Here is a 22,194-nt window from a genome sequence, read left to right as displayed (position 1 = left end):
GCAGCTCTTCCCCACAGTGAGGTGGCCTGTGAAGGGAGCAGGCCCTGCTCAGTTTATGAAGCCTACCCATTGGTTTTCCCACAGCCTTCACAGCTAATGCTGAAACAAAGCATACTTGCTTACTCCTTGCTGGAGGCAGTGAGCCAAAATGAGCATCCTGGAGGGCTGGCAGACACTTTGGCATCTTGTCTGGGCATCCTCTCTGAGCACCCACCCTTCCCCTACCTATGGCAAGTCCATACCCCTGTATTTTGTGGCCTGGACAATCTGAGCACCAATTGTAGCCAAAACTGGCCCAATTTTTGGAGAAAAGCTTCCCCAGGTATACATTCTCTCTCTCATTTTCAGCCCTCCTGAGTGGATCCTTCCAAATCCTAAACCTGCCTGTCCAGCCTTGGCCTCAAGAAGTGGTCTAATTCTCACCATGCTGCTGTGGGTAGAGCGTGTGGCATCAGAATGCTGGGAGCTGCTTGTCAGTCTCTATGGGAGGGAATTCCTTGGCTCAGGAAAGTTCTGCCAGAGGAAGGAAGCAGGTGGTGAGTCTTCCTGATGAGACAGACACCGCCAACGCTTCAGACAGAGCAGATCCTAGGGTAAGAAGCATCAAATCCACCACCCCTGGGCTTCTCGCTGATGCTTATCTAAACTGGACACATTAATGCACATTAATAATAACAGCCCACACTTTATGACAGTTACTGTGGAGCAGACACTGTTCCAAGCTCTTCCATAAATAAGCTAATAAACTAATTCTCACAACTCTAATATTATCCTCATTTTACAAATGAGACATTGATAAGTTAAGTAACTTGCCAATAAGTGGCAAATAGATTTGTACACAATTAATCAGGTCCCCTGATCTATTGTTAACTGCCACACTAATCTGCCACCCATAATACCGAGGTCCAAACTTGGAACATAGCAAGCTGCTTGCCCTTGTACTCTAGAATCCATGCATTTTCCCAGACTTTCCTGGGCTAAGAATCACCTAGGGGTGCTTGTTTAAAATACCGGGTCCCAAACCCCTTCTCTCAGGATTCAGTAACTTTGATGTCGGGGAAGGTACAGTGCCTGGCACTTGGAAATTGCTCAATAAATGTTTGTTAAATGAATAAATGCCCTTGCCTTCTCTCACCCTCCACTCATCTCCAAAATGGGAATACAGGGAGTAAAAGGGTAGTTCAGTGGTAGAATTCTCACCTGCCATGCGGGAGACCCGAGTTCAATTCCTGGTCCATGTATTCCCAAACCAACAAAACAAACAAACAAAATTCAACAAATGGTGCTGCAATAACGGGCTACTCACATGGAAAAAGAATGAATTGTGACCCCGCCATACAGCATACAAAAAAAAAAAAATGGAAATATAGTTCCCTACCCTCCCTATCTCCAAGTGTGACTGTGTATTAAGCAGGTGACTTTACCAGTTTTGTTTGGATATGTGAAGTTGTTCATGAGCACATCCAACTGGCACAATCTATAATAATGGCTAACATTTCTTGAATGCCTACCAGGTACCAGGTACAGCTCTGAGGGCTTTGATTGTTTTAACCCACTGATTCTCATAACACCCAATTTTCCTGATTTTAAGGATGGGGAAACTGAGGCACAGAGAAGTTAAGTAAGTCAGCTTATCAGAGGTCACAGGATTGGTAAGGGCCAGACTTTTTGAACCAAGACGGTCCTACTCCAAGGTCCAGAGGTTAACCGTTCTTTCACAGCTGCTGGACGCACCCAGCCCTTCACCATGGAAACTGCACTGCCTGATTTGACTGAGCAAATGTTTACTGCTCCTATGGAGTTTAGGGAGGGAGAAATGGAAAATTGAATTAACGGGAGCTCTCAATATAAGTGAAGAGAGAGAGAAGACCTAGAATTCCCTCACTATTGTTTGAGACTAAGAAATTCCAAAGCACAGAATCAAAGAGCTGTGAGAGTTCCAAGTCCGGGACAGCTGCAATCTGTCTAAAGGCGACATTGGACGTGGGCCTTGATGCGTGGGAGCTGGGCACTCCAGGTAGAGGAATAGGGGAACAAAAACTACAGGCAAAAATCACCTGAGCCATGTTTGGGAAGAGCCTGAGTAGTGAGTGAATCCTGGGAAATGACCCTACAAAGATGAACTATGACCTTGGGTGTCCTGCTTGGATGTTTGCTCTAATTTTTAAAACAACACACTCCTTTGTGGTGTTTACCAAGCTCTGTAGTAGGCATGTTTATTGCCTATCTCACCCTTCCTGTCAGTGTCCCCACCCCCACTAACTCTCTGGGAGGAGATCTTGTTTGTCTGGTCTGCCACTGTGTCCCCAGTGCCAAGAAGGTCTAGTGCCTAGTTCATGGCCTGGCACCCAGCGAGTGTGCTGGATGGATAGATTGGAAGGCCTGAAGATCCAAAGGTTTATTGGCCGTGGAACATTAAGGTTGGGCAACCAGTTCACAGAATAGAAGGCCCTCATAAGAGAGGGTGTGCCTGAGGATCTTCAGACCTTTCAGCCCTCAGTCCCTGTCCTCACCCATGCACTGTTCTGTAACCTCATTGCTACTGCTCTGGGGAGGGAGGTAGAGTGGGGTTGTGAGTGGGCAGCCCATAAAGAGAGAATGCCGGGAAGCTGAAGGACAGAGTGGCTTGGCCCAGGTCACACTAACTATAGACGCTTCCCTCCTTTACTTTGGGCACTTAGCTAAGGGTCTTGGTTAAGAGATTGGGTCAAGTTTTGAATCAGATTAACCTGTTTGAATATTGGCCCTGCCACTCTCTAGCTGTATGAACTTAACTCTGTAATCTGGATCCTTCAACATCATCTGTCAGCACCTCTTCTCTACTAAGTTCTGCCTGACAGGCTGTGTGGCCTTGGGCACGGCTCTGACCCTTTCTGGACCTCAGTTGCTGTGTTTATTGGGCTAGATACCCTTGAAGCCCACATAGGTCTGTCATTCTCTAGTTCTGTAACCATCAAGACCAGAGGGTGCTTCCTAAGTAGTAGCAGAATGATGTATAGGTAAAGCTTGGTCTTTTCTTCCTGGAGCAGCTGGAAAGCCTTCCACAGCCCAGCAATGATGATCAAGGATGATTGTGTCAAGGCCATGGGCATCATCCAAATATTCTCTCCAGGTGACAGTTTTCAGTCACCTGGAGATGGATTGTCTCCATTTGTGCCCCCACCGAGACCCCCTGCCCTGTACTGTGCACCAGAAGGCCCAGTCCTATGGACTGCAGCAGCGCACTCCTTGCCAAATGGCTTCCACTTAGGTTCAGACAATGAGAAGCACCAGTAAGGAGACAGGAAGACAAGAGAAGAGAGAAGTTAGGGTATTTCTCCTACTTTCCTCTTGCTTTGGTATCTTCCCCACTCCCTTCCTGATAACAGTTCCTACCAGGCAGCCCTAAACTCAAATCAGCTCATAAAACACCATTTCCACCCCTCCTCCATCAGCCCAGGAAGGGTAGCAGTTTCCTACTTTTGCTAGTCTCTGGGTGGGTGCCTTAAGGTTCTCATAGCCATCCCAACCTCAGTACAGCAGTCTCTTCATTAAAATCTCTTCATCTGAACCATTAGGATCCTCCTGGTCCTCCTACAGCACCTTCCACCTGTATATTTCCATTCAGATCAAGCAGGCCAAGACCTTGTCCCAGAAGCCTTTCCCCAGATCAAGAAATAACCAGCCCATCCCATGAATAGCACCTCCCTGTGCTCCAGCCTTAGGGCAGGCATGTGCAGTGCTGGGTTCTTTGGGAGCCTCAAGATCTGACTCTGACTTATCTGCCATGCCCAAAAAACTCCTGTGGGCAGAGAAGGATGAGATAGGGACACCTGCAGCTACAGTGACATGGAAAACCAGACTACAGAACAAGACATGCCTCAAGGCAAGACATAATCACAACATGGCTCAGGCAGAGTGAGTAGCAGGGTTGAGGGAAGCCTGTGCTGCTCAGGGCAGGCTCTCTGGAGGGGCTAGCAGGGCCTGGGCAGGAACCACGGGGTGTTGAGACCTGGACAAACAGAAAAGAGGGGTAGGAAAGTATTATCGTAGGAGAAATTGTTGAGCAGAGGCTTGGCAGAGAGTAGTACATTCCCTGAGCATGGGAGCATGGGTCAAGGATTTAGCGGGGGTCCACAGCAGTCAGTGGCAGACTGCTCCTTGTCCTCCCTTAGGACATGGTCCTTCCCCTTCCCCAGCCCAGAACAGTGCTCTGACCTGAAGACAGGCCTCCAGCATTCCCTCACAAGCTCTCCCACCTCCCACAGAATTGGGCTGCCTGTCACCCCAGCCCTCTTCACTTCCCATGCTAACAGCTCCTACTCAGACCAGAGCACACCTGCCACAGCAGGGCTTAGGTTTCAATTCTCATTTCCTCTACACCTCTGTAGCTCCTGAAGAGTTTTAATTTCTCAACAGATGCTCAGCCTGACCCTGACTTAGGCAACCTCAATCCATCTTACCCAGTCCACTGCCATTGCTTCTTGGCAGCCATTCCTGCCTCTCCCCAAACTTTGCACTCCTCTGTCCTCTGCTTTTAGCAGCCAAAGCAAGCCTTCTAATGTTATTGAGACCATGTATCCCTCTCCTGAGGACCCATTTATGGCTCCCTAACGTCCTACAAATTAAGCCCAATCTTCTTAATATGACATTCAAGGCTCTTCCCTGCACGACTCCAGCTGGCCCACCCAACCTCATCCCTCTGTCTTGCCATTTTAGATACCCTTTGTTCCAAACACACCACACCAATGCGCTTTTCCAGCAACTCATCAGGCTCTTTGAGCAACTTCGTACTTCTGAATATGCTGATCCCTCTGCCTTCAATCTCTCTCACCCTTTTCTCTGCCTGATAACTCTTATTCACTCTTCAAACCCCCCGCTCAAAACCCCTGTTTCTGTAATGCCTACCTCCTTCCCCCAAGTCAGAATTAATCTTCTGGCCTCTGAGCCCCCATAACCTTGTTCAGATCTTGATGACAACACTAAGCACAAGCTAACCAGGCTTACATTTAGTTATTTTCATGGGTTTTCAGGTTGGAAGCTCCCAGGTGCCCAGTTTTACTTCCCTCCTGGTAGCCCTCTAAGAGCAACTGTCAGACCTCAGATACTTCCGTTTTACTCAGAACCAGGCTTCCTTTTCACTTCTGTAGACAGCAAGCAGACCAGAGGCCACCGCCTTTACTGCTGGCTCCTGGGAGTTTTGTTTCTCCTTGGGGTCCCAGCCCAGACAGCCACAGCAATGGACTACCCCTAAGAACAGGCTCAACCATTTGGGAGTTTGTGGCAGTAAAACCTGATTACCAAAAACCTCAGGAGACTGGGGACTCGACCTTCAGGAAACCTCATTGACCGTTATGGTTAGAAAGTGAAGACCTTACATGAGTAAACTCCTGGAGAGTCATAAACTCTCAGAGCCCTAGATGGAACCTATTCATTTTACAGATGGGGAGACTGAGGTCCAGAAAGGGACTTGCCCAGAGCAGAAATGCAGTGATGTGCCCAGGGGCATTTATTATTAGGGAGGCTTGACCCTGAACTAAATGGTCCCAAGTCCTCTTAAGTGCTTTTGTCTGCTTGGTATTGTTTTGTTTTTCTATCTCCTTTTACCAGCCTGACAGCTGTTTTATCTCTCTGCTGCCTCTGTGAGTACCTGCCTGCCTGCCTGAAGCAGCATCTTACCCCCAACATCTGTTGCCAATTAACCATTTTTCTTAATTAAAGCCAATAGCCAATTATCCTTTAACTGTTTACAACCAGGTGACCAACTGAGGGTGTAAAACTAATGTGTAAAGTAGGAGTAAATGTGTTCAGATAAGGGCTTAAAGAACATCTTTTACATACCAGAGGCCTTTTTGGCTTAGAATGTGGTTTGTGCAGCCCTCCCTCAGCAAACACACACAAAAAAAACTAGGCACAAAAATGGGATTAAGGAATATATTTTCACTGCTTTTTATCAATCCTCACCAGCTTGCATTTAACCCACACATGCTTGGAGGATTTCTCCGGAAGGAAGGTAGCAGCTTGCCCCTCTATTTTATCATCCTCAAGGGACATCAAAAGGGCAATTCAATCCCAAATCAGATTCAGCAATCATTTCCTCCATCCATTCTTTCTCTGCAAACTTTTAATGTGCTAATGCCAGATCCAGTTCTAGGCACTTTGGTATCTTGCCTTCAGGGAACTCACCACCTGAGGGGGAAGACAGACATTGAAGAAACCCCATAATGAAAAGTGTAATAGAGAAGTGTGCCCAGGGGAGAGGGTGACCAGGTTTCTCAGGGAAGTTGCAGCTTGCCCAGAAGGATGAATTCACCAAGCACAGAAGTAAGGGGAAAGGCTCCAGGCAGCTTTTGCTGTCCTTACACCAGAGCTACCCTGTCAAAGTCACCAGCAAGGTCCTCTTAAATCCAACTCTCTTACTTCTGACCAACCCTTTGACTTTCCAGAGTCTTTTACCCCAGGCCGTATTCACTCACTTTGTCTGTCAACAAACGTTCCCAGTGCTTCATCTGTGAAGATCCTATGCTGGGCCCTGGGCACTCCTGGCCTTGAGGAGCCCTCTGCTTGGTGAGGGATGAATGTAGAGAAAGACAATGACCACACAGCGTGGACACAGTATAAGGGAGGGAAGGACAGAACTGGAGAGCCAGCAAATGCACCTGAGTCATCCTGGGAGGTCAGGGTAAGCTTTCTGCAGGAGGCGAGCTATGACCTGAAATCTAAGAGGTGGAATCTCCTTTGATCCTCCCAACATTCCTGTAAGAGAGACATAATCTCCATTTTAGAGGTGTTGAAACTGAGGCCCAGAAAAGGGAAGTGCCCTACCCAAGCTCACAGTAAGTGGGAGGAAGGTGTGTTTACCTCGGGCACCTAACTGGAGAGTGGCTCAGAGGTGGGGAGTTCAGAGGCATGAAGCTGAACCAGCAGGATGTCCCACCTCCCCCTCACACACTAGGGCACAGGAAGGAACAGGGATACCCAATAGGACATCAACTTATGGCTTCAAGACTGCAGAGCTGGCTTGGTCCTTAGACACCATCTGGTTCAGCCCCCATTAAACTGAGGCTTATCAAGGGCAATTGATGAGGACATACAGTGAGCCCCTGGACTAGAACCCAGAGGCTCTGTCTCCCAGCCCAGGACTCTGTACACAGCCCAGCTGCCACTACATGGCTTAATCCAACCCACTCTGGATTGGATACTCTTCTAGGCACCAGGGGCCAGAGGGATTGTTCCCAGCACTGCAGTCAGGAGCTTACAGCAGTTTAGAGGAAGTCAGATCAGGACTCAAAGACCTGGACTCCAGGTAACATGTGGAAAGTGGAGCAGCAGCCGGCATCCACACGGGTGCTGAGGAGTGGAGTGGGGAGGACCTCACTGTCACAAGTGCCCTTGGCAAGTCCTTTAACCTCAGTTCCCCCCTCTATCCCCACAAGGAACTGAAATCAACAATCTCTGCAGTCTCTCAGTTTAGGCAGTCTGGCCTCTACCCTCTTTTGCCTTGCAAGGGTCAAGAGAGGGGGCTGAGCCAAGCTTCTGATAGGCTGGGGCTTGAGGAGTCAAAGGAAGTGGTTTGATCTGCTTGGGCTACCTCCAGCTGCCCATGTCAGGGCTGCCCTATTGCTAGCAGGGAAATCACAGGATCAGCACTCAACATCTGGGAGGCACAGGGATACCTGGGTATTTTTAGAAGGCAGAGGCAGACATGCCTGAAATCCTGGGCATTGCTGATCCTAGTCTAGGAAGCTGGCTAAAGAGGAACCAGAAGAGGCCTCTGTTCTTGTGCTTCCTTCAACAAGGTCAGCTGCCTTCCTTTCCCCAGAAGTTCAGTGCTGAGGCCCGCTGTGTGCCAGCTCTGGTTTTCCTGGCTTGCCACTGGCTTCTGCTTCCTTCAGGATGGTCCCTTGTGTGGAGAAGCTGTTGTAGGGCCTCAGGCTGTGTGTCTGATTTGTTCAATTCTTTGGGTGCCTCCTCTGGGGGTAGGCAAACTGTTGGGCTCTGGAGATATAGAACAGAAAAGGGGATCCATTCCTGAAGAGGTTTAGATCCTGTGGGGTGGTGGAGAGAAGATGGGAATACAGACAACATGATAACATTATGAGGGCGCTGTGGAGAGGAGGAAGCCCAGGCCTGAGGGAGCTCAGAGGGGACCTGTCAGTCTCCTAGGGTTGCATGTAAGCTTCAGGTTGAGGGCAGAATTTGGGTTGTAACTAAGAGGTGATTATCGATCCTTTCTGGGGCCTTGCCCTTTCCTCTTAAATTATTTCTGAAAGATGACACCTCTGAAGTAGAGTAAAGGATTAGATGACCCTCTCAGCTCTTGATTTATAAACTACCAGAAATATTACTCAGTTTGCAGAATGAATGGTCCTGGTTCTCTCCTACCCACCCCACCCCCAATCCCCACGCTCACGGTTCCTCACCAGTTGCTCCAGGTAAAGGCTCCTCTATCATCTTCCAGAAGAAGATGGAAGGCCAAGAAAGGGACATGATCCTGCCAGGCCTGGATCACTCGGCAAGAGCTAGGAAAGGACTCTAAGCTCTGTCTGGAAGCTGAAGATTTCCACATAGCTGAAATCACATAAAAGGCACTTCCAGGTCAACCCATCAGAGGGAGAGAACTGGGGGGTGGGGGGTGGGGGGCGGACAGAGGGCAGGAGTCCAGCCCCACACTCTGTGCCATCACAACTGACTCTGCAGCTTAGACCTGGCCTGTCCCCAACTATTTCCAGGACTATCTGACCTTCTACCCCAGGGTTTCTTAAATTGGGCTTCTCAGTTTCCTAAGGGTTCCACCTGTATTCATGGATATCTGCAAATTACCGCCCAATTTTTAAAATTTTGTACCTTCACATTAATGATACTCTAAACAAATTATTTGAGAATATTCTGGTCCAGCTACAATGCAAGTTATAGAAAAGGCTGCCCTAAGTATCAGTTCCCACATCTGAGTTTTTAACTAAACTAGTGCCAAGGGATCTCTTAAAGTCAACACATTTAACTTCAATGGAAAGTGTCTCAAATTGACTTTGCTCTACCTAAAAGGCTTCTTTCCTGTCCACAGGTTCTAAGCAGAAAAAGAAGGCTCTCGGTTGGGTTCAGAAGGCCTGAGATGTAATTTTGTCTCTGTCTCCAATTCACAGAATAGCCTTGGACAATTCCTGTGTCTTGGTTTCAGTTTCTTCATTTGTAAAATGAAAATTTTGCACTAGACTATCCCCATGGCCTCTTCTGGCTTTCAAGAGCCAGGATAACAAATTGTTACTGAGCTACCCAGTCACCTTCAACGCACCCCATCTCTGGGCCTAATGCTGGAGTGGGCTGGTAGGTGGCGACTATAGGCAGAGAAGTGGCGCCTCCTGGAAGGCAGGTGTCAGGCAGAGCTAAAGGAGGCAACCTGAAAGAGGTTGGAGTTGTCAGGAAGAAAGCCATCAGGCTAAAGTTAGCTCACTCTTCCTGCAAGGCTATGAGTTGAGGCCACCCCCCAAGGACTGAAGGCTCCTCCCAGGCTCTATCTTGGCAGGTATCTAGGGGATCAAAGAGCCCAGCCCTCACTCAACTGTGTGGCCTTCCCTGATCAGCCATCTACCCCCTGACCCCTACCAGGGACGTAGTACCACCTCTTTCCTAAGAGACCCCATACCTCCAAGTTCTAGCTCACACTGAGGCCTCTACCAGAGCCACCTCTTTGTTCTAGACCACCTTCCTCCAACTCCTACCCCTGGGGCCTGCCCAACTCCCATAGATTACCCAGATTTCAAGTTAGAAGTCTCCTCCTCCCAGATTCCCCCACCCAGGCAGGGTCAGGGCCTTCATCTGGACCACACTCTCTGTCTTTCCCTCTGTCCCTGCACTGATCCACTATCATTGCTTTTTGTCCATCTCTCCCTCCCTTCTCCCTGCTGCCTTAGTTAATTCAGACATTGTACAGATGACACACATTTGTGGCTAAGAGCTTTTTACTTTAACAAAACTTTTCTGAAATCAGTTCTGTGCTAGGCATTGCTTTGTGACAAGTGGTCTAGAAGTTAGCTCTGGCCTTCTCAGAATTTCTAGAATGCAAACTTGCTGTTTTCCTCTACAACTGGGGCAGGGCTTCTGTTAAACCCCTTTTACTTTGCTGGAGAAAGTTTTGAAGCTCTGTCCCTTGACCTGGGAACTTCAGGTCCGGAAATGCCCCTGGGGTAGGAAGAATGTCTGTCCTGCAGACCCATCATCAGTGCCTGCCTGTGACAGTTTACTGACTAAACTAATTTGGACATCCTACCCTTCCAGCCTGTTTTATGCCCCATTCTGTCATCCCGTTCCTGAAGGAGTTTCCTGGGGTCACAGGATAGGGAAGTGAATGGGGCAATGTCAGCTGGGAGAAGAGGGCAGGAGGGGGAGTGTAGGGAGGGAAATGCTTGAGAGTAGGGTCAGGGGTGTCCCCATCACACCTAGGTGGAAGGTGGCTGCCTCCAGTTGGTTATCCTGGCTTTCCAGTGACCTGGCTTCCACCTTGTCCTGGCGGAAGAGGCTTAAGAACTGAGAGGTAACAACGCACCAAACCCAAGGTGGTCTGTTCTCAGCATCCCAGCCCAGGGAAGAGCACAGAGGACAATGAGTCGGAGGCTCATGGTGGGTGCATCATCTACCCTCTGTTGGCCTTAGTTTCCCCATGTGTACAGTGAAGGAGTGAACTCCACAAACCCTAAGGGTCCCTCCAGCAAGGACAAATTGTGGGAGGGGTGAAGGCTGAATGCTGCCTTATCTCTAATCCCATCTGATCTTGCAGCTGCAGGGTAACAGCTCTGCCCATGCTGATCTGAGGATTCAGCCTCAGGCCTCCTAGTGGCCTCTTTGGTCTTGGGCAGGGAGAGTGTTCAAGCTGACTTTGGATGACCGAATCAGGAATTTCTGCTCTAGGCAATGAAAGGTGGCCTGCCTATTTAAAAGCAACAGCAACATATTTTAGCTGCAGAGTCCTTTTATCAGAGGAAAAGTTATCCAAGAGCTACATGAAGGCTTTGGGTTTGGAGGAGGTAGGAGGAGCTGGTGAGATGCAAGGCAGGTGGTGGTGCTGAGGTGCACAGTATGAGGGCACTTCCCCTTCGCCTCTCCTCCCCTCTCCTGCCCTCTACCCCTAAGAGGCCCCTGAGGCCTTTCTGAGGAACTTGGTGGCACAGCGTAAACATCCTCGACTAATGGTCAGTGAAGTCATTTCCTTTTGGGGCACTTGGAGGAGGCCAGGATTGTACAGAAGCAGGAACCTTCTTGTCCCTTGTCCTTGGGGGAGGACTTAGTAAGTCACCTTGCAGGGGCCCTCTCTGTTTGGGCAGTCACTTGTGGTTATCAGATGCAAATAGGCCCTGGGAGGTCAAAACTTCTTTCCCAAGAACCAGTGGAACGCAGAGCTGGAAAGAAAGGTAACAAATTTGCAGAGAACAAAGGAGCTTCTGAGTACAAAGGGAAAAAGCCCAGCCCTTTAATTGTGAGAGTCAAACTTACTCAACTTTCTCTTAAAATAAATATCCCAATAGCACCAGTGGTTGGTAGGAAAGAACCACTGCATCATCCCTAAGGGGGACTCAATGGTGTGGGCAGAAGAACTTATGCTGGTGAGCAGGCTGAACTCTAGGGATATAGAACTAGAAACCCCTTTGGACCCTCCTCCTAGGGCAAATTCCTGAGCTCACGATTGTAAATGAGAGGTGGGACTGCTGGAGCTCTTAGCAGCAAGATGCAGCAAGGCTGGTGATCAACAGTGGTCTAGGTTGAAAAAAGCTGGTCCCTGAGGGTTTTGAGCACTTCTGTGGAATGGGGGAGAAGGCCTTTGGAGGAACAGATTGGACTTACTGTTGATAAGATCTTGTAGGAGCTCAAGCAATCAATGTGGAAGAAAATGTGACCATAGTTTGTACCCTAAACTGGTGGAGTGACCATACACCAGTTACATGCAGTTCTAAAGTTTTTTGCTTCTCTGGCTCCCAGAGACAAGGCAAGATAAGGAGAATCAGACAAGCGAATTATCTCTCTTCGCACCCAGGCCGGGTGGAGACAGTCCTGGGGAAATGTCTCTGGATCTCCTTCTGCATTTCACTTCCCTGCAAATCCTTCCAGAGTGCCCCTGCTGCTCCTCATGCACAGGATTTCACTATACTCCCTTGCTTAGGTCTACAGTCCAGGATACTACTCAAGCTCCAGATTATTTCCTATTCACTTTCCGTGTCTACACTTATCCAGTCCATGCTCAGGTCTCTCTGAACCCTATTAAGGACACTAAGCTCAGCTGAAAAGTCAAATTGATCTACGTTAAGGTGTTAATGGCAATAATTGGTTATCTAGCCATTAACAGCTTCAAACACATCCCTTCTTGAGTCCACTTGCATTCATCAGAGATCTTACTCCAAAGGCACAACTATCTAAACAATGAGTTGTTAGAATGTACCCCCTCGACAGTGTTCCAGCTCCCTGTGCGATGATTCCACCAGTGGTGTCCTAGGCACCTTGAAAGGATGTCTGGGAACATATTTTCTTGCCAAACAGGCATCCCTTGCACACCCACAAAAAATGTCGGCATTTTCTGCTTACACATGAAGGACCCAAACGAGGCCCAGGGGTCTAGGCCAGACAGGCTGTGACCTTCAGTTCCACTCTCCAAGCTGAGAAGCTAAATTCAGATCTTCTGTCAGTCCCAAGGCAGGTTAGAATGGTCACCATGGGCACATGCCTGGGAAACCAAATTTACCTAAAGTGTAATCATGATTGTGCAAAAAAGAATCTTTGTCTACAATATTTTCCACACCTGATGCACAAATCAAAACATTTCTTTTTGACTAAGACACTTGGAGGAAAAGAAAATCAAGACGGATGAAAGGCAAGATAATAGAGCAGAGCAGGAACTAAGCAACTCAATCCCATTAGTCAACAAACTCATTTAACCAGCCCACTGGTTAAATATTAACTATATTTATTAATTCATTCTTGCAATCAATCAACCTACATCAAACTAATCAACGAATGAACCAATCTTCAATCCAACATTTTATATTCATTGAAGCAACCAGCTAAATTCATTCGTTCATTCACTCTCTCTAATAAATAAACTTTCATTTGACCAACAATGCAATTAGTTATCATTCAACCATCTTCATTCGTTCAACTAAGTATTCCAAAACTCAAAGCTCAGGGCTGGAAGAGACCTCAAAGGATGTTTAGTTCAACCACTTCAACCTTGTAGAAATCCAGATAGTCACCCAGTGTTTATTGAGCTCTTCTAGCAATGGAAAACTCACTACCTTTAAAGTCCCTCACTGGCCTGTGGTGGGACAGCTCTGTCTGTGAGAAAGGTTTTTCTAAAGTTAAACTGAAGTCTTTCCCCTTGTAAAATGTCCATATCTGGTTCTGATGCTGCCTTCCAGGACACCTAGACCAGCTCAGCTCTAATGCCCAGGAGAGCCTGTCAGCAAGTAGAGATAGGGATGAAGTCTTCTGGGACTGCCCTCTCCTTTTCACCTTGCTGCTGTTGGTCCAGTCTCCTATGAACAGACATGCCACACTCAGACCAGGGTGTGGTGTGACCAGCTTGGAGGAAAGGGCACACTCACTTCCAGTTCCAAACATATCAAGTCCCAGAGTGTTTGTCGTGCCTGGCATTCTGCTATAGGGGTATCCCCCTCATCCTGTTCCTCATTCCCCCCACCTCCCTTAGGCTGCAGCAGAGTGTCCCAGGGCAGCTGCTCCATGAGCTTGTTAGAAATCTCAGAGGTGACCTAACCCCAAAGTTTTTTCCAAGCTGGGGCAATAAGGCTTAGGTGGGCCAGCCATTCCTCTGAGGAATTTGGAGATCTGAGAAGGGAGCAAAGTCATTGAAAGTAGGGGCTGAAGCAGGAAGACATGAGAGCAAAGGGAGTAGGTAAGTGGCTTAAGTCAGTGCAGGTCATGAGAAAGCAGAGGCTGAGCAGGGGTAAGGGAAGGGAGCTGTCCACTGCATCAGTCAGGGTAGTAAGAGCAAGTGCCAAAAACAAATTGGCCAGACCAATTCAAGCAGAAAAATAATTTATTAAAAGGAATCTGGGTGCGGGCCACGGTGGCTCAGCAGGCAGAGTTCTCGCCTGCCATGCTGGAGACTTGGGTTCATTTCCCGGTGCCTGCCCATGCGAAAAATAATAATAATAATAAATAAATAAATAAATAAATAAATAAATAAATAAATAAATAAAGAGCTCTGGATAATTTGCAGAATCCAATCTCCATTTGCAGGATCGATTTGATAATGATGCAGAAATTTGATTCTAAACATTACAAGCATGACAGGCAAATAAATATTTTTGACAGAAAATATAAAACTCCCCCCTCCTGTGACTTCTAAGGAAGATGCATATAGGCAATTCCAAGATCCTTGGTTTACTCAGAATAAAGTCTTCCTCATAGTAGAGGCCTTTGGTACACAGGAACACAGCCTTAAGTCGCTGACAAGGAAGAGAAGCCCAGAGCTCACTGCTCTGCCAAAAAAAAAAGGGGTGTGGGGAAGATGGGGGTAGGGGAAACCCTGGAGAGGAAAGTGGTCTGGGAATTGCTTGAGGGGAGAGAAAACTATTGTGGGTCTGTTTGTGTGAAACACCACTCTAGATAGAAATCTTCAGTACAATGTCCATTCCTCTCCAGGCCTCATAGTAAGGATTTACTTTGGGGTAATTAAGGAAAGTGTTGAGTCTCACTCCTAGATGGGGGAGCATGGGTGGGGGTTATCTTGGTAGGGCAGGTACACCTGGATGGCATTTTGGGACACTGCCCAGGGCTTTTGATGGGAAGTTCAATTCTCCGTTCCATCTGGGTTTCCATCATCACACTAATAGAAGAAGTCAAGCCATGTGTCTTCTTTCCCACCGCTGCCAAAGTGCCAGTGGGGGCTGATCCAACCCAACCAGAGATGGCCTTGGGATCTCACCTCAAAGCCAGAGGAAAGTTGTGGTTATGAGGTCAATCACTATTCTGGTCTGACCAAGAATGGGTTTTTTCAGAAGGTGTATTAAAAGCCTGCTTGCAATGATGGAAATTCATCTCTAACTTATTAAGCAAATCAAACAAGCAAAACCCCAAAACATAATAATTATTCCATGTGTGTGGGGGTGGGGTGGGATGGGGTATGTTATTGATTCACATAAATGTGAAACCCACGAATAGGAATAGTTTCAAGAATTATTAGGTACAGGAACATAAGTTAAGTCACTTAGAATCTGTCTCCCTCTCACCACTTGGCCTTCCTCTGTGTTGGCTTCCCTCTCAGGTTACGCTTCCCATGTGATGGCAAGATGGTCCCCCCAAAACTCCATTCTGACATCATCAGCCTTATGCGAAAGGGCTTCCCTTCTGATAGTTCTGGCAAAAGTACCAGGACTGAGTCTCATGGGAATGACTGGGTTACTTCCCCAACTCTGGCATTGGGAGGGCAGGGCCAGCCATGCATGAACTCCTTGACTGCAAGTTGGAGTAGGAAAGTCTCCCAAAGAAAATCAGTGTGCTGGTGTCAGAAATGGGAATGGCAGAACAGCAGTCTATGAAAAAATAGGAGTGTGACATGCACACTGTGAAGTGAGCTCAGGAGACTGACATTACAGAAAGCTTTCCTTGTATGATTCCAGGTTGGAAATTGATGTTTAACCCACCCTTGAAAGACACATGATTTATTAAGTAACTAGAATGTCTCCAGGAAGGGGAGAGGTGAACTGGGGCAGATACCCTTGGCTGATTTGGGTCCCCGCCCCCTCTCCTTTTAGCCTTAGCCACAGAGACAGGATTTCCTGAGCTGGAGCTGCCGCTATGGGGTGGCTACCAGACAAACACTGAAACCTCTGGTCAAGGGCACTTGCTACTAAAAAGGAGAGACTTTTGTAGGAGTCCAGCCCTAGGAAGAAGAAAGGAAGGTGCCAAGTTGTGGTTAGAGATTTCCACTGAAATATTACAGGATGGTGGCATCAGAGGGAGAGAAGTGACAAACATGAAAAGGTTTTAGACCCTGGCACTAGAAATTAGACATGAATTCAAAGCCAAGAATCAGTGCCTCCATTCTGTGCAGGAATATCCAGTGCTACTTAAAGGGGTATAATGGTATAAGGGGAGGTACCATGAATCATGTGACTTACAGACAACAGGCAGAAAAGTGCTCCCCACATTTGTAAAGACTGAGGAGACCTATGCTATGAGCTGTGAGCCATAGGACAAGATGTGCTTGACCACAGCTTGTAGAATCTGGCTCTGCTAGAGCAGATATTCTTGGGCACACATAATAGAGAAAACTTACTGGAAAAAAAAAAATAGAATTCCCCAGAGATATCCCTACTCTGCTCCCTGCCCGGGAAGCTGACCCATATAGATTAAGTCAACAGGAACTCTGTCTCTGCTTTCGTTTTGGGTTTGTCCCATGGGAAGTCCCAGCTGGAAATCAGAGGAAGGGAGAATAGTGAGGTCAGGGTATTTCTTCCCCTTGCGTTGGGTGGAGTAGGAGGATTGCTTCTCATTGGATAGAAGATTGGAGTCTTATGTTGGACTGGTCTATGTTTTAATAACTGAAAGAGAACAGAACGTTATATAAACTCTACTTATAATGTTAAAAAAATAAAGAGCAAAGAGTGAAGGAGTGACTGCAGGGGGCGGACAGAATTGTTCTACGAGTCTATCTCAATTGGTTGAAATTCCTGAACTACCAGTCACACCAACAGAATTGCCCCTGATCTCCCCTCTGCCTTGGGGTGCACCCCACCGACCTGAGCAGAAGGAAGCATCTGTGAACCAGGATTCCTGCGAGAATGCTGAGAGTCACCTTGGTTGGAACCGTCTTGGGTCTCACGGCCACTGCTGAACCCGTCAGTGCAGCTGAGGGATGGCATGTGCTGTTGTATTTCCACTTCTGCAGTTGGTATCCTCCCCACCACCCACCCAAACATACACACACACCCATAGGATTCCCAGAAGGAATGTGGGAACTGCAGGAAGAGGGAAGGGGCGATGAGTGTGGGGATGGCCAACAGGTTCCCCCCATTGAGATTCTCAAGGAAATATTATGTTGCGAATATTCCCCATGTGCTCTGCTGAAAGCATAAAGTTATATCTCAGGAGAATGTAGCTAAAACTAAATTTTCAGGTGTTTTATAATTCCCAGAATAATAGCCATTTGCCTCCTTGAAAACAATGTTAAACGGTGGTACTGAGTAACAGGGCAGAAGTAGGTATCCCTGCAGTAAGAAAAAGGAGTGAAAGAGAGAGAACAGAAGGAAGAGGGCTCGCAGATAGGGCTCAGGTCCCTGGAGGCTAGGAGGGGCTGAGAAAACTGGACTGGGATGCTTTGGGGAAAAAAACCATGTCTGATGGGGATTTTCTGAAGTTGTGAAAGCAAAAGTGAAGGAAGCCATTAAGAAACGCTTCTCCTCTATTTCTCATGTGAAACATCAGTAAAAGTCCATTTCTGCTGTCATAGGCCAGGGGAGACTAGAGAGAAATAATAACTAAATGCCACGCGGTATGCTGGGTTGGATTCTGGAGCAGAGACAGGTATTTTCTGGAAAAACTGGCGACATCCACGTTCAAGTCAGGAATTTATTTTAAGTAGTGATCTACCAATGTCAATTTCTTAGTTTTAACAAACGTACCACAATAAAATAAGATGTTAACAACAGGGGACCTGGGTAAGGGGAATATGGGATCGCTCTGTACCAGCTTTGCAACTTTTCTATAAATCTAAAATTATTCCAAAATTAAAAGTTTGCTTTTTAAAATGTCACTTTCTCACTATTATCTTATGGTGTGGATTCACTTTTGCTGCATGGAGGAGGTCCGCCTCTGGAACTACATACACCCATATGGCCCTACAGAGGTATCACTGGTCTAGCTTGGGGGCAGTGAAAAGAGCCAAGTGCCCACCTGAACTCCTCCAGGAGCCTGTGAACAGGCGTCAGCAGACGTCGTACTGAGACGAGGGCTGAGCACATGACAGATGCCCAGCAGAAGTTAGAAATCTTTACCCCACCCACAATACCTTAGAATGTGCCCACTTTTCTTCTCTCGGACTTCTGCACCCAGCAGGCCACTCTTCTCTTGGGTCTGGGTGGTGAGGCAAGTGGATCAGCCACTTAGAGGAGCTTCTCCACAGGGCTAAGAAGCCCAGCTCTGGGGGTCCTGCATCTTTGGGGGAGCTGTGTCCTACCTCCTGATACATGTGTGGACAACTGAGATAACTCTGTGCTGGATTCTGGGTTGACATCATTTCATTTAATCCTTACATCATCCTGGAATCACTGGGATCACTGCCCCATTTAATGGATGGTAAAACTGAGGCTGCAAAGTCGATATGTGATTTCTCTCAGGACAGCCTTCTGTGTCAGAAAAGATTGACAAGCCCAATAATTTGGGGGCTAGGTGGGTTGATAAGCAGAAAAAACTGGGAGTGCTGGGGAATGCAGAGATGAAAAGCCATCTCTGGGCCCCACAGTCAATGGACTTTGGAACCAGGAGTGTATCTGGAGAGAAGGGAATGAGGAAAGAAGGAACATGAGACTGAATGCAGGATAGATGCTGCCAGGGAGAATGTGGGACCTGAGATTGTTGTCATAGGTGGGTGGACAGACAGTGGGGCCCACAGACAGGGTCCCTGGCCCTGACCCTGTGGGAATTACTGGACCCTGAAGCATCAGAGTCAAAGGGGGTACACCCAAGGCCTCTTTGTTCTGTTGGACAGAAGTCCCTGGTAAAGACATATGGGTCAGTGTTGCGGGAACACACAACAGGGTATAAATGGGGGAAACTCTGAAGTATCTATCTTGTATTAAGCCCTAAAATGGGTCTGGGAATCAGCTATGATTCATTCCTCTTTCCCTGGGGGTACTTGGGCTGGGGGGATATACAGACCACCAGGCACAATGGGGTCAGCTTGTTCATTAGAAGCGGGGTCTGGGACTGTGGGTGCCAGAGCAGGCCCCAGGGTTCTCGGGAGCTCCCGGCCAGTCCTCCTCTACCTCCCTCCACCCCTTCCTGGTGGACAGCCAATGCCGTCAGCTGTCCAAGTGAGAAGGAAAATCCTACATCTTACCTCCAGCTGCTTGTGTAGGAGGAGAATCAGACCCAGGGTGGGATGGGGCTCTCCCTGCAGAAAGGAGGTACCTGGGCATGACCCCATGGTGATACTGTGCGAGGCCCTGGCTCCCAGCACACGTGATGGCCTCTCACTGTCCTAGGTGACCTCTGGAGCCCACACAATGGGCAAGACACTGTGAATCTGCTGTTTGCTGGCCGTCCAGGACCAGCCTGACCCAGCAGGGCCTTATTCTCACCTCACGTGGTAGGGCTCGTGACTCCCAAGAGCAAGACTCTCTCAAATGCCCTGGCTGCTTCTCCAAGGGAAGACACTGTGCTAAGGTCCTCTGGGCCCATAGCTCAACCCGTTCCCTGCATTTCTGCAGAGTTTCAAGGAAAAGGAAGTCTCTGTGATGATGGTTATACAGGCTGCTTGTTTGTAGGTTATGGACCATTACTTGAACTTTCCTCAGGCACGGGCCCTTTCTATTCTTGTGAAATGAGTAAGAAGGGGTCAAGATGATTCCATATTGGAGGAAGCCCCATGATTTCAGGTAAGAAGGGACTGGAGAGAACTGGAGGCTTTTGGGACAGTGAGTGCTGAGAAGGGAACAATGGGTAGGCGTTTCAGTGGCTCTCAGGGGCTTGGATAAGACATGGAGGGAAAGAACATGAGACCAGACACAGGGTGGATGCTTCCTGGAGAATGTGGATCCTGAGATTGTTGCAGTACAAGGGTGGACAGATAATGAAATGAGCATCAGAGAGGGACAGGGACTTGCCTGAGGTCACACAGCCAGAGAACAACAAAACCCACCCACCAAGCCCAGGTATCCTGTTCCTCATTGCACCAATGTCTCCTAAGGAGAGGAAAGGGCAGGGAGAAAGGAGCTCACATTTTCTGAGTAGCTATTATGCACCAGGTCCTTGGCAAATATCCTTTCTAATCCCCACAGTAGCATGGGAGGCAGGTGCTCTTGTCCATGTTTAACAAATCAGAGAACAGAGGTTCAGAGAGGCACAACAACTTGCTCAAGGCCACACATGTAGTAGATGACAGTGCAGAAAGGAATTCAAACCCATTTCTATGCACTTCCACAATTTGTGCTCTGGTCTTTACCTCTTGTCTAGCGTGACAGCAAAGGGTCTGTAGGATCCTAGCCCGGGGCAAACTCCGGGCACTGCCCAGGCTCTCAGTGGCCCAGTGGTATGCGTGAAAAAGAAGTGACTCTGGGACAGTAGGGTCCTACCTCCTGCTGGCCCATTATGACAGTTTTTGTTGTTGTTGATGTTGTCGTTTTAAGTTTTATTGATCCACACCTATCAACAGAGCCACATAAAACAACCAGGGATGGTGGCTTGGCGCCTAACATTGTGGAGACACTCACAACCAAACAGCATTGGTGTAAGACACCATGGGTCTCAGAAGCTCAGATTCTTAGAATGTTTGGGAACTTAGAACCCTCACAGCCCTAACATGGAAGAGCCTCTCAGGTTCCTGGTTCACCCCACCAGGGGTGGAATCTTTTCCACAAACTTCCCAGTAGGACTCATCCAAGCCTGTTCTCACACCTTCAGGGACCGAGCGTTCACACCTTACCTTTAGAAGCAGTCCCTTCTGCTGTGGCAGTTTCTCGCCCTGATCTGAGACCAGCCTCTTGGGACATTCCCATATTCTCATTTGGGACCCAAAGTCAGCTGCCCCATGGCCCCAGGCTGGCCCTGCACAGCTGGGAGGACAGTGACCTCACATCTGCCCTTCTCTGGGTCTGATACTACTTGTGCAGGAGCGCCAGTGCCGGAAAAATTCCTGAGAAATGGGCACAAAGCTCCAGAGAAGAGCTGGCTTGGCACCTCCTACATTCTGGGCTCATTGCTTCTGTTAATGCAGTTAGACATCAAGTCAGCTTTTGCGCTGGACATGTCCCATGGGCTTCCTGTCATCTCAGACATCAAGTCTTTTTTATTTAATTCAAGTACAGGGTCTTATTCTTTCTTAAGTTTCATCTTGTAAATATTAGCGATTCATAGAGGTACAGTGCTTTATAGTTTATACACTACCCCTTCCCATGCATCATCTCCTTTCTTTCTTAGGATAGTTTGCTGGGCCTCACAGCGATGGTTGGTATGAAATGGGCCTTGAGGAACCTGGTCTGTAGCAGAGGCCCCAGCAATAGCTGCTGGATGTCCATGAGAATTAGGCCTCTGTGCCCCAAAGAGTGATGGCCACGCGAAGGGATAACCCATGGCACCTACAGGTCCAGGGCTTTTGGGGGCAGGGCACCAGGAGCAAGTGTGATTGCAGCCTGCAGGAAGATGGGAGGGCGAATGGAGCTGGAGTTCGGAGGGTGTTGGACTGGTTTAGGGACAGTCCTTCCCAAAGCAGAGCGTGGACCCGAATAAGGCTCCCTCACCGATTTTGGGGTCCCTTAAGTGAGTATTGCCAACCCCTCTTCTTGCCAACAGAAGTAGAAACAGAAGCAGAAACAGGCTCAAGCAAGAATACATCCCAGGTCTCCCAAACGGACTCCCTAGCCAGGGAGCTCACCATCAGACCCTAACCAGGCTGTCCCCACAATTTGTTCTGAGCTCCCCGAGTTGGCTTAAGGAGGAGAAGTCCTGCTCCCTGTCCTCTTAGGGCTCCTGCCTGTGAGGAGATGGGCCTTCTAATTTCATGTGAGGTTATTTAGGGAACAGGATTCCAGGAAGGCTGATGATGGAAACTTAGGCACTGGCCACACGCCTGTGGGCATCTCTCCAGAGCAGGACAGTGAGCCTGTCTCATACTTCTGTCTCTGGGCCCAGGGCGGGTTGCTCAGGAGCTGAGTCTGGCTACAGATCAGAAAGCAGGGCCCGCCCTAAGCCCAGGGGCTGGGCTTGCGGGTGAGTCCAAGCTAAACCTCTGCACAAGGGTCCATTGTGGTCGCTGAGCCTGGCCCTGGGCTCCACCAGCCCTTCCGGCTCCCTGAAAACGTTTCCCGTCTGGCAGCTCTTGGAGCTGGCCTGTCCTTGGCCGAGCCTCTGGCTGGCCCCACACCTGGGCCTCTCCTGCCCAGTGGGCATCCTGGACTCTTCGGGTGCAGCCCCCATTTCACAGTCAAGGTCCCAGAGGCTCAGAGAGGGCAAGGCACAATTCAAAGCAGAACAGCCGGGACCAGAACCAGATTG

General features: G+C 48.4%; 1 long non-coding RNA gene across 1 annotated transcript; it reads left to right on the top strand.

The window, feature by feature from the left end:
• Positions 1-1,937: 1,937 nt before the first annotated feature.
• LOC143643465 (uncharacterized) lies at positions 1,938-9,135 on the top strand. Its single transcript, XR_013156292.1, has 3 exons — positions 1,938-2,017; positions 8,406-8,577; positions 9,044-9,135. It is a non-coding gene; the product is annotated as an uncharacterized LOC143643465 (long non-coding RNA).
• The last annotated feature ends 13,059 nt before the right edge of the window (positions 9,136-22,194 follow it).

This window comes from Tamandua tetradactyla, chromosome 8 (assembly GCF_023851605.1).
Source record: "Tamandua tetradactyla isolate mTamTet1 chromosome 8, mTamTet1.pri, whole genome shotgun sequence".
Taxonomy (NCBI): domain Eukaryota; kingdom Metazoa; phylum Chordata; class Mammalia; order Pilosa; family Myrmecophagidae; genus Tamandua; species Tamandua tetradactyla.
Note: the sequence above shows the minus strand (reverse complement) of the source record. Positions and strands in the feature narration are given on the sequence as shown.